The following is a 16,441-nucleotide window of genomic DNA, read 5'->3' as shown; positions in this document are numbered from 1 at the left end:
CGCTGACCCGTCTCTTGCCTCTCGGTACCCAAATTCGCGAACCTGCGGCCACAGTCAAATGAAAGGGTCCGTTGTGTGTTTGTCGAGTTGGTCTCTCCCAGTCGATTCTAGCGCCTGTCCTCTACATATACGCCCATTTGCAAGCGTCAGCTTTCGCGTCAGCCGAGCAAAGTCGAGACAAGTCGACACATGGGGACGGGACACACGATGCTGTGAATCGCAATCCACACTAGCCTACGCGGAGCGGGACGAGGGGCGAAGGAAAACCATTCGTAACACGACAGTTCGCGAGCATTGAAAACATTCTCCTGAGTAAAGGAGACAACTTCCGTGCGGTGTCCGGGTTTCAAACCCAGATCAGTTACTTGGGAAGCAACCATGCTCACCGACACACCACCACCGCCTTCTGCTACGCGCTGCTTGCGCCGTGATGTGTCGCCTTCCCTCCTGGCGCCAGAGGCCGAAGGCAATCTCGCTGTACGCGCTCAACGCCGAGTGGAAGGCGAGCACATCTGAACCCGTTTTCCTGGTGCTGCTAGGGCGATATACTGTAACTGAGCGCAGAACGAACTTTCACTGAAGAATCTGCCCTTTAATGCACATCAGGGCGAACATGAAATTTCTAATATGAAGTACCCACTGACGATCCAAAGGCGTTTCAGTATGTATGCGTCGGTACCACCGGGGCAGTGCCTAAGTATTGTAAAGTGAAGGTCGACAGCTTGAGCCTCACAGGAAGTATTTCATTGGCTTCCCACGAGTGCGTAATGCACAGCGTGGCTGTTGCTAGGAAACGGCTTTATTTGCCGTTCGTTAATATCTAGTTTTCTTTGCATCAATGTGAAAATGTTACTATTACTAAATACAGTTTGGTAGTTACAGTTCAAACTGGAAACGACGGAAGAAAGCGGTCCAACGCGCCACATTGGTTCCCGAAAGGGAGGGTGCGTTTCCTTCGCCACGTCTGACATTGTGTCTTAAATATTCTAAACCTGACATAATTACATCCTACCGAAAAAAGAAACAGATTTCGCAGCGAGGTTCTTGAGATATTGCTAGAGATGGAAGTCACTGGAGCGAATGCCTCGCACGTCAGATTGGCCGAGCGGTCTAAGGCGCCAGATTTAAGCTCTGGTTCCCGTAAGGGAGCGTGGGTTCGAACCCCACATCTGACAATGCATTTTGAACATTCTGAAACTAACATACTCCCTTGATCTTATAGAACAAGTAAATTACGCAGAAACACGCCATGCAGATTTTACTAGAGACGACAGTGACAGCAGTGTAGGCGTCGCTCGTCCGGTAGCCCGAGCGGTCGAAAAGAAATAGCGGAACATACTTTTCCTGTGGCGAGTTTTAGCTCTTCTCACGGACGTTTCCGTTGTCGTTGTGTTGTGGCTCTAGGTTCCAAGCGACAGCGAGAAAACCTCAACAGCAACACATACGTGTTTAAATGAATCGTAGGGCCTTAATAAAGATAGATGAAACGGTGGCTGAGGTACTGGAGTTCTGAAGCGGCCGTATTGCGTGGGCAGTAAGCTCACTAAGTTAGTGTGTCATGCTAATAACGGGAAGGCTGTGGATTAGGTCCCACCAATGGCTATTCCATATTGCTTCCCTAAAAGGCAGCGCGAGAGACTGCCAGGCAAATCTCAAGTGATCTGTACAAGGACTAAGATGTCCACACGTCTGGAAACGTTCTCGCCGACTTCTGTGCCACGCTGACGACACGGGTTCTCGTCCGGACACCGAAGTTAAGCAGCATTTTTGCGTGCTTAGTACACGGCTCGGTGACTAACTAGGATGTCTGCGTGCTGTTGGATTCTTCAATTTTGCCTTTTCCCTTAGTTTTCGGTGTTGCTGCGCGGTAATGATACGGTCCAGCACGCTGACCCGTCTCTTGCCTCTCGGTACCCAAATTCGCGAACCTGCGGCCACAGTCAAATGAAAGGGTCCGTTGTGTGTTTGTCGAGTTGGTCTCTCCCAGTCGATTCTAGCGCCTGTCCTCTACATATACGCCCATTTGCAAGCGTCAGCTTTCGCGTCAGCCGAGCAAAGTCGAGACAAGTCGACACATGGGGACGGGACACACGATGCTGTGAATCGCAATCCACACTAGCCTACGCGGAGCGGGACGAGGGGCGAAGGAAAACCATTCGTAACACGACAGTTCGCGAGCATTGAAAACATTCTCCTGAGTAAAGGAGACAACTTCCGTGCGGTGTCCGGGTTTCAAACCCAGATCAGTTACTTGGGAAGCAACCATGCTCACCGACACACCACCACCGCCTTCTGCTACGCGCTGCTTGCGCCGTGATGTGTCGCCTTCCCTCCTGGCGCCAGAGGCCGAAGGCAATCTCGCTGTACGCGCTCAACGCCGAGTGGAAGGCGAGCACATCTGAACCCGTTTTCCTGGTGCTGCTAGGGCGATATACTGTAACTGAGCGCAGAACGAACTTTCACTGAAGAATCTGCCCTTTAATGCACATCAGGGCGAACATGAAATTTCTAATATGAAGTACCCACTGACGATCCAAAGGCGTTTCAGTATGTATGCGTCGGTACCACCGGGGCAGTGCCTAAGTATTGTAAAGTGAAGGTCGACAGCTTGAGCCTCACAGGAAGTATTTCATTGGCTTCCCACGAGTGCGTAATGCACAGCGTGGCTGTTGCTAGGAAACGGCTTTATTTGCCGTTCGTTAATATCTAGTTTTCTTTGCATCAATGTGAAAATGTTACTATTACTAAATACAGTTTGGTAGTTACAGTTCAAACTGGAAACGACGGAAGAAAGCGGTCCAACGCGCCACATTGGTTCCCGAAAGGGAGGGTGCGTTTCCTTCGCCACGTCTGACATTGTGTCTTAAATATTCTAAACCTGACATAATTACATCCTACCGAAAAAAGAAACAGATTTCGCAGCGAGGTTCTTGAGATATTGCTAGAGATGGAAGTCACTGGAGCGAATGCCTCGCACGTCAGATTGGCCGAGCGGTCTAAGGCGCCAGATTTAAGCTCTGGTTCCCGTAAGGGAGCGTGGGTTCGAACCCCACATCTGACAATGCATTTTGAACATTCTGAAACTAACATACTCCCTTGATCTTATAGAACAAGTAAATTACGCAGAAACACGCCATGCAGATTTTACTAGAGACGACAGTGACAGCAGTGTAGGCGTCGCTCGTCCGGTAGCCCGAGCGGTCGAAAAGAAATAGCGGAACATACTTTTCCTGTGGCGAGTTTTAGCTCTTCTCACGGACGTTTCCGTTGTCGTTGTGTTGTGGCTCTAGGTTCCAAGCGACAGCGAGAAAACCTCAACAGCAACACATACGTGTTTAAATGAATCGTAGGGCCTTAATAAAGATAGATGAAACGGTGGCTCAGGTACTGGAGTTCTGAAGCGGCCGTATTGCGTGGGCAGTAAGCTCACTAAGTTAGTGTGTCATGCTAATAACGGGAAGGCTGTGGATTAGGTCCCACCAATGGCTATTCCATATTGCTTCCCTAAAAGGCAGCGCGAGAGACTGCCAGGCAAATCTCAAGTGATCTGTACAAGGACTAAGATGTCCACACGTCTGGAAACGTTCTCGCCGACTTCTGTGCCACGCTGACGACACGGGTTCTCGTCCGGACACCGAAGTTAAGCAGCATTTTTGCGTGCTTAGTACACGGCTCGGTGACTAACTAGGATGTCTGCGTGCTGTTGGATTCTTCAATTTTGCCTTTTCCCTTAGTTTTCGGTGTTGCTGCGCGGTAATGATACGGTCCAGCACGCTGACCCGTCTCTTGCCTCTCGGTACCCAAATTCGCGAACCTGCGGCCACAGTCAAATGAAAGGGTCCGTTGTGTGTTTGTCGAGTTGGTCTCTCCCAGTCGATTCTAGCGCCTGTCCTCTACATATACGCCCATTTGCAAGCGTCAGCTTTCGCGTCAGCCGAGCAAAGTCGAGACAAGTCGACACATGGGGACGGGACACACGATGCTGTGAATCGCAATCCACACTAGCCTACGCGGAGCGGGACGAGGGGCGAAGGAAAACCATTCGTAACACGACAGTTCGCGAGCATTGAAAACATTCTCCTGAGTAAAGGAGACAACTTCCGTGCGGTGTCCGGGTTTCAAACCCAGATCAGTTACTTGGGAAGCAACCATGCTCACCGACACACCACCACCGCCTTCTGCTACGCGCTGCTTGCGCCGTGATGTGTCGCCTTCCCTCCTGGCGCCAGAGGCCGAAGGCAATCTCGCTGTACGCGCTCAACGCCGAGTGGAAGGCGAGCACATCTGAACCCGTTTTCCTGGTGCTGCTAGGGCGATATACTGTAACTGAGCGCAGAACGAACTTTCACTGAAGAATCTGCCCTTTAATGCACATCAGGGCGAACATGAAATTTCTAATATGAAGTACCCACTGACGATCCAAAGGCGTTTCAGTATGTATGCGTCGGTACCACCGGGGCAGTGCCTAAGTATTGTAAAGTGAAGGTCGACAGCTTGAGCCTCACAGGAAGTATTTCATTGGCTTCCCACGAGTGCGTAATGCACAGCGTGGCTGTTGCTAGGAAACGGCCTTATTTGCCGTTCGTTAATATCTAGTTTTCTTTGCATCAATGTGAAAATGTTACTATTACTAAATACAGTTTTGCTAGTTACAGTTCAAACTGGAAACGACGGAAGAAAGCGGTCCAACGCGCCACATTGGTTCCCGAAAGGGAGGGTGCGTTTCCTTCGCCACGTCTGACATTGTGTCTTAAATATTCTAAACCTGACATAATTACATCCTACCGAAAAAAGAAACAGATTTCGCAGCGAGGTTCTTGAGATATTGCTAGAGATGGAAGTCACTGGAGCGAATGCCTCGCACGTCAGATTGGCCGAGCGGTCTAAGGCGCCAGATTTAAGCTCTGGTTCCCGTAAGGGAGCGTGGGTTCGAACCCCACATCTGACAATGCATTTTGAACATTCTGAAACTAACATACTCCCTTGATCTTATAGAACAAGTAAATTACGCAGAAACACGCCATGCAGATTTTACTAGAGACGACAGTGACAGCAGTGTAGGCGTCGCTCGTCCGGTAGCCCGAGCGGTCGAAAAGAAATAGCGGAACATACTTTTCCTGTGGCGAGTTTTAGCTCTTCTCACGGACGTTTCCGTTGTCGTTGTGTTGTGGCTCTAGGTTCCAAGCGACAGCGAGAAAACCTCAACAGCAACACATACGTGTTTAAATGAATCGTAGGGCCTTAATAAAGATAGATGAAACGGTGGCTGAGGTACTGGAGTTCTGAAGCGGCCGTATTGCGTGGGCAGTAAGCTCACTAAGTTAGTGTGTCATGCTAATAACGGGAAGGCTGTGGATTAGGTCCCACCAATGGCTATTCCATATTGCTTCCCTAAAAGGCAGCGCGAGAGACTGCCAGGCAAATCTCAAGTGATCTGTACAAGGACTAAGATGTCCACACGTCTGGAAACGTTCTCGCCGACTTCTGTGCCACGCTGACGACACGGGTTCTCGTCCGGACACCGAAGTTAAGCAGCATTTTTGCGTGCTTAGTACACGGCTCGGTGACTAACTAGGATGTCTGCGTGCTGTTGGATTCTTCAATTTTGCCTTTTCCCTTAGTTTTCGGTGTTGCTGCGCGGTAATGATACGGTCCAGCACGCTGACCCGTCTCTTGCCTCTCGGTACCCAAATTCGCGAACCTGCGGCCACAGTCAAATGAAAGGGTCCGTTGTGTGTTTGTCGAGTTGGTCTCTCCCAGTCGATTCTAGCGCCTGTCCTCTACATATACGCCCATTTGCAAGCGTCAGCTTTCGCGTCAGCCGAGCAAAGTCGAGACAAGTCGACACATGGGGACGGGACACACGATGCTGTGAATCGCAATCCACACTAGCCTACGCGGAGCGGGACGAGGGGCGAAGGAAAACCATTCGTAACACGACAGTTCGCGAGCATTGAAAACATTCTCCTGAGTAAAGGAGACAACTTCCGTGCGGTGTCCGGGTTTCAAACCCAGATCAGTTACTTGGGAAGCAACCATGCTCACCGACACACCACCACCGCCTTCTGCTACGCGCTGCTTGCGCCGTGATGTGTCGCCTTCCCTCCTGGCGCCAGAGGCCGAAGGCAATCTCGCTGTACGCGCTCAACGCCGAGTGGAAGGCGAGCACATCTGAACCCGTTTTCCTGGTGCTGCTAGGGCGATATACTGTAACTGAGCGCAGAACGAACTTTCACTGAAGAATCTGCCCTTTAATGCACATCAGGGCGAACATGAAATTTCTAATATGAAGTACCCACTGACGATCCAAAGGCGTTTCAGTATGTATGCGTCGGTACCACCGGGGCAGTGCCTAAGTATTGTAAAGTGAAGGTCGACAGCTTGAGCCTCACAGGAAGTATTTCATTGGCTTCCCACGAGTGCGTAATGCACAGCGTGGCTGTTGCTAGGAAACGGCCTTATTTGCCGTTCGTTAATATCTAGTTTTCTTTGCATCAATGTGAAAATGTTACTATTACTAAATACAGTTTGGTAGTTACAGTTCAAACTGGAAACGACGGAAGAAAGCGGTCCAACGCGCCACATTGGTTCCCGAAAGGGAGGGTGCGTTTCCTTCGCCACGTCTGACATTGTGTCTTAAATATTCTAAACCTGACATAATTACATCCTACCGAAAAAAGAAACAGATTTCGCAGCGAGGTTCTAGAGATATTGCTAGAGATGGAAGTCACTGGAGCGAATGCCTCGCACGTCAGATTGGCCGAGCGGTCTAAGGCGCCAGATTTAAGCTCTGGTTCCCGTAAGGGAGCGTGGGTTCGAACCCCACATCTGACAATGCATTTTGAACATTCTGAAACTAACATACTCCCTTGATCTTATAGAACAAGTAAATTACGCAGAAACACGCCATGCAGATTTTACTAGAGACGACAGTGACAGCAGTGTAGGCGTCGCTCGTCCGGTAGCCCGAGCGGTCGAAAAGAAATAGCGGAACATACTTTTCCTGTGGCGAGTTTTAGCTCTTCTCACGGACGTTTCCGTTGTCGTTGTGTTGTGGCTCTAGGTTCCAAGCGACAGCGAGAAAACCTCAACAGCAACACATACGTGTTTAAATGAATCGTAGGGCCTTAATAAAGATAGATGAAACGGTGGCCCGGGTACTGGAGTTCTGAAGCGGCCGTATTGCGTGGGCAGTAAGCTCACTAAGTTAGTGTGTCATGCTAATAACGGGAAGGCTGTGGATTAGGTCCCACCAATGGCTATTCCATATTGCTTCCCTAAAAGGCAGCGCGAGAGACTGCCAGGCAAATCTCAAGTGATCTGTACAAGGACTAAGATGTCCACACGTCTGGAAACGTTCTCGCCGACTTCTGTGCCACGCTGACGACACGGGTTCTCGTCCGGACACCGAAGTTAAGCAGCATTTTTGCGTGCTTAGTACACGGCTCGGTGACTAACTAGGATGTCTGCGTGCTGTTGGATTCTTCAATTTTGCCTTTTCCCTTAGTTTTCGGTGTTGCTGCGCGGTAATGATACGGTCCAGCACGCTGACCCGTCTCTTGCCTCTCGGTACCCAAATTCGCGAACCTGCGGCCACAGTCAAATGAAAGGGTCCGTTGTGTGTTTGTCGAGTTGGTCTCTCCCAGTCGATTCTAGCGCCTGTCCTCTACATATACGCCCATTTGCAAGCGTCAGCTTTCGCGTCAGCCGAGCAAAGTCGAGACAAGTCGACACATGGGGACGGGACACACGATGCTGTGAATCGCAATCCACACTAGCCTACGCGGAGCGGGACGAGGGGCGAAGGAAAACCATTCGTAACACGACAGTTCGCGAGCATTGAAAACATTCTCCTGAGTAAAGGAGACAACTTCCGTGCGGTGTCCGGGTTTCAAACCCAGATCAGTTACTTGGGAAGCAACCATGCTCACCGACACACCACCACCGCCTTCTGCTACGCGCTGCTTGCGCCGTGATGTGTCGCCTTCCCTCCTGGCGCCAGAGGCCGAAGGCAATCTCGCTGTACGCGCTCAACGCCGAGTGGAAGGCGAGCACATCTGAACCCGTTTTCCTGGTGCTGCTAGGGCGATATACTGTAACTGAGCGCAGAACGAACTTTCACTGAAGAATCTGCCCTTTAATGCACATCAGGGCGAACATGAAATTTCTAATATGAAGTACCCACTGACGATCCAAAGGCGTTTCAGTATGTATGCGTCGGTACCACCGGGGCAGTGCCTAAGTATTGTAAAGTGAAGGTCGACAGCTTGAGCCTCACAGGAAGTATTTCATTGGCTTCCCACGAGTGCGTAATGCACAGCGTGGCTGTTGCTAGGAAACGGCCTTATTTGCCGTTCGTTAATATCTAGTTTTCTTTGCATCAATGTGAAAATGTTACTATTACTAAATACAGTTTTGCTAGTTACAGTTCAAACTGGAAACGACGGAAGAAAGCGGTCCAACGCGCCACATTGGTTCCCGAAAGGGAGGGTGCGTTTCCTTCGCCACGTCTGACATTGTGTCTTAAATATTCTAAACCTGACATAATTACATCCTACCGAAAAAAGAAACAGATTTCGCAGCGAGGTTCTTGAGATATTGCTAGAGATGGAAGTCACTGGAGCGAATGCCTCGCACGTCAGATTGGCCGAGCGGTCTAAGGCGCCAGATTTAAGCTCTGGTTCCCGTAAGGGAGCGTGGGTTCGAACCCCACATCTGACAATGCATTTTGAACATTCTGAAACTAACATACTCCCTTGATCTTATAGAACAAGTAAATTACGCAGAAACACGCCATGCAGATTTTACTAGAGACGACAGTGACAGCAGTGTAGGCGTCGCTCGTCCGGTAGCCCGAGCGGTCGAAAAGAAATAGCGGAACATACTTTTCCTGTGGCGAGTTTTAGCTCTTCTCACGGACGTTTCCGTTGTCGTTGTGTTGTGGCTCTAGGTTCCAAGCGACAGCGAGAAAACCTCAACAGCAACACATACGTGTTTAAATGAATCGTAGGGCCTTAATAAAGATAGATGAAACGGTGGCTGAGGTACTGGAGTTCTGAAGCGGCCGTATTGCGTGGGCAGTAAGCTCACTAAGTTAGTGTGTCATGCTAATAACGGGAAGGCTGTGGATTAGGTCCCACCAATGGCTATTCCATATTGCTTCCCTAAAAGGCAGCGCGAGAGACTGCCAGGCAAATCTCAAGTGATCTGTACAAGGACTAAGATGTCCACACGTCTGGAAACGTTCTCGCCGACTTCTGTGCCACGCTGACGACACGGGTTCTCGTCCGGACACCGAAGTTAAGCAGCATTTTTGCGTGCTTAGTACACGGCTCGGTGACTAACTAGGATGTCTGCGTGCTGTTGGATTCTTCAATTTTGCCTTTTCCCTTAGTTTTCGGTGTTGCTGCGCGGTAATGATACGGTCCAGCACGCTGACCCGTCTCTTGCCTCTCGGTACCCAAATTCGCGAACCTGCGGCCACAGTCAAATGAAAGGGTCCGTTGTGTGTTTGTCGAGTTGGTCTCTCCCAGTCGATTCTAGCGCCTGTCCTCTACATATACGCCCATTTGCAAGCGTCAGCTTTCGCGTCAGCCGAGCAAAGTCGAGACAAGTCGACACATGGGGACGGGACACACGATGCTGTGAATCGCAATCCACACTAGCCTACGCGGAGCGGGACGAGGGGCGAAGGAAAACCATTCGTAACACGACAGTTCGCGAGCATTGAAAACATTCTCCTGAGTAAAGGAGACAACTTCCGTGCGGTGTCCGGGTTTCAAACCCAGATCAGTTACTTGGGAAGCAACCATGCTCACCGACACACCACCACCGCCTTCTGCTACGCGCTGCTTGCGCCGTGATGTGTCGCCTTCCCTCCTGGCGCCAGAGGCCGAAGGCAATCTCGCTGTACGCGCTCAACGCCGAGTGGAAGGCGAGCACATCTGAACCCGTTTTCCTGGTGCTGCTAGGGCGATATACTGTAACTGAGCGCAGAACGAACTTTCACTGAAGAATCTGCCCTTTAATGCACATCAGGGCGAACATGAAATTTCTAATATGAAGTACCCACTGACGATCCAAAGGCGTTTCAGTATGTATGCGTCGGTACCACCGGGGCAGTGCCTAAGTATTGTAAAGTGAAGGTCGACAGCTTGAGCCTCACAGGAAGTATTTCATTGGCTTCCCACGAGTGCGTAATGCAGAGCGTGGCTGTTGCTAGGAAACGGCCTTATTTGCCGTTCGTTAATATCTAGTTTTCTTTGCATCAATGTGAAAATGTTACTATTACTAAATACAGTTTTGCTAGTTACAGTTCAAACTGGAAACGACGGAAGAAAGCGGTCCAACGCGCCACATTGGTTCCCGAAAGGGAGGGTGCGTTTCCTTCGCCACGTCTGACATTGTGTCTTAAATATTCTAAACCTGACATAATTACATCCTACCGAAAAAAGAAACAGATTTCGCAGCGAGGTTCTTGAGATATTGCTAGAGATGGAAGTCACTGGAGCGAATGCCTCGCACGTCAGATTGGCCGAGCGGTCTAAGGCGCCAGATTTAAGCTCTGGTTCCCGTAAGGGAGCGTGGGTTCGAACCCCACATCTGACAATGCATTTTGAACATTCTGAAACTAACATACTCCCTTGATCTTATAGAACAAGTAAATTACGCAGAAACACGCCATGCAGATTTTACTAGAGACGACAGTGACAGCAGTGTAGGCGTCGCTCGTCCGGTAGCCCGAGCGGTCGAAAAGAAATAGCGGAACATACTTTTCCTGTGGCGAGTTTTAGCTCTTCTCACGGACGTTTCCGTTGTCGTTGTGTTGTGGCTCTAGGTTCCAAGCGACAGCGAGAAAACCTCAACAGCAACACATACGTGTTTAAATGAATCGTAGGGCCTTAATAAAGATAGATGAAACGGTGGCTGAGGTACTGGAGTTCTGAAGCGGCCGTATTGCGTGGGCAGTAAGCTCACTAAGTTAGTGTGTCATGCTAATAACGGGAAGGCTGTGGATTAGGTCCCACCAATGGCTATTCCATATTGCTTCCCTAAAAGGCAGCGCGAGAGACTGCCAGGCAAATCTCAAGTGATCTGTACAAGGACTAAGATGTCCACACGTCTGGAAACGTTCTCGCCGACTTCTGTGCCACGCTGACGACACGGGTTCTCGTCCGAACACCGAAGTTAAGCAGCATTTTTGCGTGCTTAGTACACGGCTCGGTGACTAACTAGGATGTCTGCGTGCTGTTGGATTCTTCAATTTTGCCTTTTCCCTTAGTTTTCGGTGTTGCTGCGCGGTAATGATACGGTCCAGCACGCTGACCCGTCTCTTGCCTCTCGGTACCCAAATTCGCGAACCTGCGGCCACAGTCAAATGAAAGGGTCCGTTGTGTGTTTGTCGAGTTGGTCTCTCCCAGTCGATTCTAGCGCCTGTCCTCTACATATACGCCCATTTGCAAGCGTCAGCTTTCGCGTCAGCCGAGCAAAGTCGAGACAAGTCGACACATGGGGACGGGACACACGATGCTGTGAATCGCAATCCACACTAGCCTACGCGGAGCGGGACGAGGGGCGAAGGAAAACCATTCGTAACACGACAGTTCGCGAGCATTGAAAACATTCTCCTGAGTAAAGGAGACAACTTCCGTGCGGTGTCCGGGTTTCAAACCCAGATCAGTTACTTGGGAAGCAACCATGCTCACCGACACACCACCACCGCCTTCTGCTACGCGCTGCTTGCGCCGTGATGTGTCGCCTTCCCTCCTGGCGCCAGAGGCCGAAGGCAATCTCGCTGTACGCGCTCAACGCCGAGTGGAAGGCGAGCACATCTGAACCCGTTTTCCTGGTGCTGCTAGGGCGATATACTGTAACTGAGCGCAGAACGAACTTTCACTGAAGAATCTGCCCTTTAATGCACATCAGGGCGAACATGAAATTTCTAATATGAAGTACCCACTGACGATCCAAAGGCGTTTCAGTATGTATGCGTCGGTACCACCGGGGCAGTGCCTAAGTATTGTAAAGTGAAGGTCGACAGCTTGAGCCTCACAGGAAGTATTTCATTGGCTTCCCACGAGTGCGTAATGCACAGCGTGGCTGTTGCTAGGAAACGGCCTTATTTGCCGTTCGTTAATATCTAGTTTTCTTTGCATCAATGTGAAAATGTTACTATTACTAAATACAGTTTGGTAGTTACAGTTCAAACTGGAAACGACGGAAGAAAGCGGTCCAACGCGCCACATTGGTTCCCGAAAGGGAGGGTGCGTTTCCTTCGCCACGTCTGACATTGTGTCTTAAATATTCTAAACCTGACATAATTACATCCTACCGAAAAAAGAAACAGATTTCGCAGCGAGGTTCTTGAGATATTGCTAGAGATGGAAGTCACTGGAGCGAATGCCTCGCACGTCAGATTGGCCGAGCGGTCTAAGGCGCCAGATTTAAGCTCTGGTTCCCGTAAGGGAGCGTGGGTTCGAACCCCACATCTGACAATGCATTTTGAACATTCTGAAACTAACATACTCCCTTGATCTTATAGAACAAGTAAATTACGCAGAAACACGCCATGCAGATTTTACTAGAGACGACAGTGACAGCAGTGTAGGCGTCGCTCGTCCGGTAGCCCGAGCGGTCGAAAAGAAATAGCGGAACATACTTTTCCTGTGGCGAGTTTTAGCTCTTCTCACGGACGTTTCCGTTGTCGTTGTGTTGTGGCTCTAGGTTCCAAGCGACAGCGAGAAAACCTCAACAGCAACACATACGTGTTTAAATGAATCGTAGGGCCTTAATAAAGATAGATGAAACGGTGGCTGAGGTACTGGAGTTCTGAAGCGGCCGTATTGCGTGGGCAGTAAGCTCACTAAGTTAGTGTGTCATGCTAATAACGGGAAGGCTGTGGATTAGGTCCCACCAATGGCTATTCCATATTGCTTCCCTAAAAGGCAGCGCGAGAGACTGCCAGGCAAATCTCAAGTGATCTGTACAAGGACTAAGATGTCCACACGTCTGGAAACGTTCTCGCCGACTTCTGTGCCACGCTGACGACACGGGTTCTCGTCCGGACACCGAAGTTAAGCAGCATTTTTGCGTGCTTAGTACACGGCTCGGTGACTAACTAGGATGTCTGCGTGCTGTTGGATTCTTCAATTTTGCCTTTTCCCTTAGTTTTCGGTGTTGCTGCGCGGTAATGATACGGTCCAGCACGCTGACCCGTCTCTTGCCTCTCGGTACCCAAATTCGCGAACCTGCGGCCACAGTCAAATGAAAGGGTCCGTTGTGTGTTTGTCGAGTTGGTCTCTCCCAGTCGATTCTAGCGCCTGTCCTCTACATATACGCCCATTTGCAAGCGTCAGCTTTCGCGTCAGCCGAGCAAAGTCGAGACAAGTCGACACATGGGGACGGGACACACGATGCTGTGAATCGCAATCCACACTAGCCTACGCGGAGCGGGACGAGGGGCGAAGGAAAACCATTCGTAACACGACAGTTCGCGAGCATTGAAAACATTCTCCTGAGTAAAGGAGACAACTTCCGTGCGGTGTCCGGGTTTCAAACCCAGATCAGTTACTTGGGAAGCAACCATGCTCACCGACACACCACCACCGCCTTCTGCTACGCGCTGCTTGCGCCGTGATGTGTCGCCTTCCCTCCTGGCGCCAGAGGCCGAAGGCAATCTCGCTGTACGCGCTCAACGCCGAGTGGAAGGCGAGCACATCTGAACCCGTTTTCCTGGTGCTGCTAGGGCGATATACTGTAACTGAGCGCAGAACGAACTTTCACTGAAGAATCTGCCCTTTAATGCACATCAGGGCGAACATGAAATTTCTAATATGAAGTACCCACTGACGATCCAAAGGCGTTTCAGTATGTATGCGTCGGTACCACCGGGGCAGTGCCTAAGTATTGTAAAGTGAAGGTCGACAGCTTGAGCCTCACAGGAAGTATTTCATTGGCTTCCCACGAGTGCGTAATGCACAGCGTGGCTGTTGCTAGGAAACGGCCTTATTTGCCGTTCGTTAATATCTAGTTTTCTTTGCATCAATGTGAAAATGTTACTATTACTAAATACAGTTTGGTAGTTACAGTTCAAACTGGAAACGACGGAAGAAAGCGGTCCAACGCGCCACATTGGTTCCCGAAAGGGAGGGTGCGTTTCCTTCGCCACGTCTGACATTGTGTCTTAAATATTCTAAACCTGACATAATTACATCCTACCGAAAAAAGAAACAGATTTCGCAGCGAGGTTCTTGAGATATTGCTAGAGATGGAAGTCACTGGAGCGAATGCCTCGCACGTCAGATTGGCCGAGCGGTCTAAGGCGCCAGATTTAAGCTCTGGTTCCCGTAAGGGAGCGTGGGTTCGAACCCCACATCTGACAATGCATTTTGAACATTCTGAAACTAACATACTCCCTTGATCTTATAGAACAAGTAAATTACGCAGAAACACGCCATGCAGATTTTACTAGAGACGACAGTGACAGCAGTGTAGGCGTCGCTCGTCCGGTAGCCCGAGCGGTCGAAAAGAAATAGCGGAACATACTTTTCCTGTGGCGAGTTTTAGCTCTTCTCACGGACGTTTCCGTTGTCGTTGTGTTGTGGCTCTAGGTTCCAAGCGACAGCGAGAAAACCTCAACAGCAACACATACGTGTTTAAATGAATCGTAGGGCCTTAATAAAGATAGATGAAACGGTGGCTGAGGTACTGGAGTTCTGAAGCGGCCGTATTGCGTGGGCAGTAAGCTCACTAAGTTAGTGTGTCATGCTAATAACGGGAAGGCTGTGGATTAGGTCCCACCAATGGCTATTCCATATTGCTTCCCTAAAAGGCAGCGCGAGAGACTGCCAGGCAAATCTCAAGTGATCTGTACAAGGACTAAGATGTCCACACGTCTGGAAACGTTCTCGCCGACTTCTGTGCCACGCTGACGACACGGGTTCTCGTCCGGACACCGAAGTTAAGCAGCATTTTTGCGTGCTTAGTACACGGCTCGGTGACTAACTAGGATGTCTGCGTGCTGTTGGATTCTTCAATTTTGCCTTTTCCCTTAGTTTTCGGTGTTGCTGCGCGGTAATGATACGGTCCAGCACGCTGACCCGTCTCTTGCCTCTCGGTACCCAAATTCGCGAACCTGCGGCCACAGTCAAATGAAAGGGTCCGTTGTGTGTTTGTCGAGTTGGTCTCTCCCAGTCGATTCTAGCGCCTGTCCTCTACATATACGCCCATTTGCAAGCGTCAGCTTTCGCGTCAGCCGAGCAAAGTCGAGACAAGTCGACACATGGGGACGGGACACACGATGCTGTGAATCGCAATCCACACTAGCCTACGCGGAGCGGGACGAGGGGCGAAGGAAAACCATTCGTAACACGACAGTTCGCGAGCATTGAAAACATTCTCCTGAGTAAAGGAGACAACTTCCGTGCGGTGTCCGGGTTTCAAACCCAGATCAGTTACTTGGGAAGCAACCATGCTCACCGACACACCACCACCGCCTTCTGCTACGCGCTGCTTGCGCCGTGATGTGTCGCCTTCCCTCCTGGCGCCAGAGGCCGAAGGCAATCTCGCTGTACGCGCTCAACGCCGAGTGGAAGGCGAGCACAGCTGAACCCGTTTTCCTGGTGCTGCTAGGGCGATATACTGTAACTGAGCGCAGAACGAACTTTCACTGAAGAATCTGCCCTTTAATGCACATCAGGGCGAACATGAAATTTCTAATATGAAGTACCCACTGACGATCCAAAGGCGTTTCAGTATGTATGCGTCGGTACCACCGGGGCAGTGCCTAAGTATTGTAAAGTGAAGGTCGACAGCTTGAGCCTCACAGGAAGTATTTCATTGGCTTCCCACGAGTGCGTAATGCACAGCGTGGCTGTTGCTAGGAAACGGCCTTATTTGCCGTTCGTTAATATCTAGTTTTCTTTGCATCAATGTGAAAATGTTACTATTACTAAATACAGTTTTGCTAGTTACAGTTCAAACTGGAAACGACGGAAGAAAGCGGTCCAACGCGCCACATTGGTTCCCGAAAGGGAGGGTGCGTTTCCTTCGCCACGTCTGACATTGTGTCTTAAATATTCTAAACCTGACATAATTACATCCTACCGAAAAAAGAAACAGATTTCGCAGCGAGGTTCTTGAGATATTGCTAGAGATGGAAGTCACTGGAGCGAATGCCTCGCACGTCAGATTGGCCGAGCGGTCTAAGGCGCCAGATTTAAGCTCTGGTTCCCGTAAGGGAGCGTGGGTTCGAACCCCACATCTGACAATGCATTTTGAACATTCTGAAACTAACATACTCCCTTGATCTTATAGAACAAGTAAATTACGCAGAAACACGCCATGCAGATTTTACTAGAGACGACAGTGACAGCAGTGTAGGCGTCGCTCGTCCGGTAGCCCGAGCGGTCGAAAAGAAATAGCGGAACATACTTTTCCTGTG

General features: G+C 50.1%; 9 non-coding genes across 9 annotated transcripts; all 9 read left to right on the top strand.

Annotated features, from left to right (window-relative positions):
- The first annotated feature begins 1,091 nt into the window (after positions 1-1,091).
- On the top strand, positions 1,092-1,175 carry Trnal-uaa (transfer RNA leucine (anticodon UAA)). The gene has a single exon. It is a non-coding gene; the product is annotated as a tRNA-Leu (tRNA).
- A 1,802-nt stretch (positions 1,176-2,977) lies between these two features.
- Trnal-uaa (transfer RNA leucine (anticodon UAA)) lies at positions 2,978-3,061 on the top strand. Its single transcript has one exon. It is a non-coding gene; the product is annotated as a tRNA-Leu (tRNA).
- Positions 3,062-4,864: 1,803 nt separating this feature from the next.
- Positions 4,865-4,948, top strand: Trnal-uaa (transfer RNA leucine (anticodon UAA)). The gene has a single exon. It is a non-coding gene; the product is annotated as a tRNA-Leu (tRNA).
- A 1,802-nt stretch (positions 4,949-6,750) lies between these two features.
- Positions 6,751-6,834, top strand: Trnal-uaa (transfer RNA leucine (anticodon UAA)). The gene has a single exon. It is a non-coding gene; the product is annotated as a tRNA-Leu (tRNA).
- A 1,803-nt stretch (positions 6,835-8,637) lies between these two features.
- Trnal-uaa (transfer RNA leucine (anticodon UAA)) lies at positions 8,638-8,721 on the top strand. The gene has a single exon. It is a non-coding gene; the product is annotated as a tRNA-Leu (tRNA).
- A 1,803-nt stretch (positions 8,722-10,524) lies between these two features.
- On the top strand, positions 10,525-10,608 carry Trnal-uaa (transfer RNA leucine (anticodon UAA)). The gene has a single exon. It is a non-coding gene; the product is annotated as a tRNA-Leu (tRNA).
- Positions 10,609-12,410: 1,802 nt separating this feature from the next.
- Trnal-uaa (transfer RNA leucine (anticodon UAA)) lies at positions 12,411-12,494 on the top strand. Its single transcript has one exon. It is a non-coding gene; the product is annotated as a tRNA-Leu (tRNA).
- A 1,802-nt stretch (positions 12,495-14,296) lies between these two features.
- On the top strand, positions 14,297-14,380 carry Trnal-uaa (transfer RNA leucine (anticodon UAA)). The gene has a single exon. It is a non-coding gene; the product is annotated as a tRNA-Leu (tRNA).
- A 1,803-nt stretch (positions 14,381-16,183) lies between these two features.
- Trnal-uaa (transfer RNA leucine (anticodon UAA)) lies at positions 16,184-16,267 on the top strand. Its single transcript has one exon. It is a non-coding gene; the product is annotated as a tRNA-Leu (tRNA).
- Positions 16,268-16,441: the final 174 nt, after the last annotated feature.

This window comes from Schistocerca cancellata, unplaced genomic scaffold (assembly GCF_023864275.1).
Source record: "Schistocerca cancellata isolate TAMUIC-IGC-003103 unplaced genomic scaffold, iqSchCanc2.1 HiC_scaffold_355, whole genome shotgun sequence".
Classification (NCBI taxonomy): Eukaryota; Metazoa; Arthropoda; class Insecta; order Orthoptera; family Acrididae; genus Schistocerca; species Schistocerca cancellata.
This window is presented reverse-complemented; position numbering and strand designations above follow the sequence as displayed.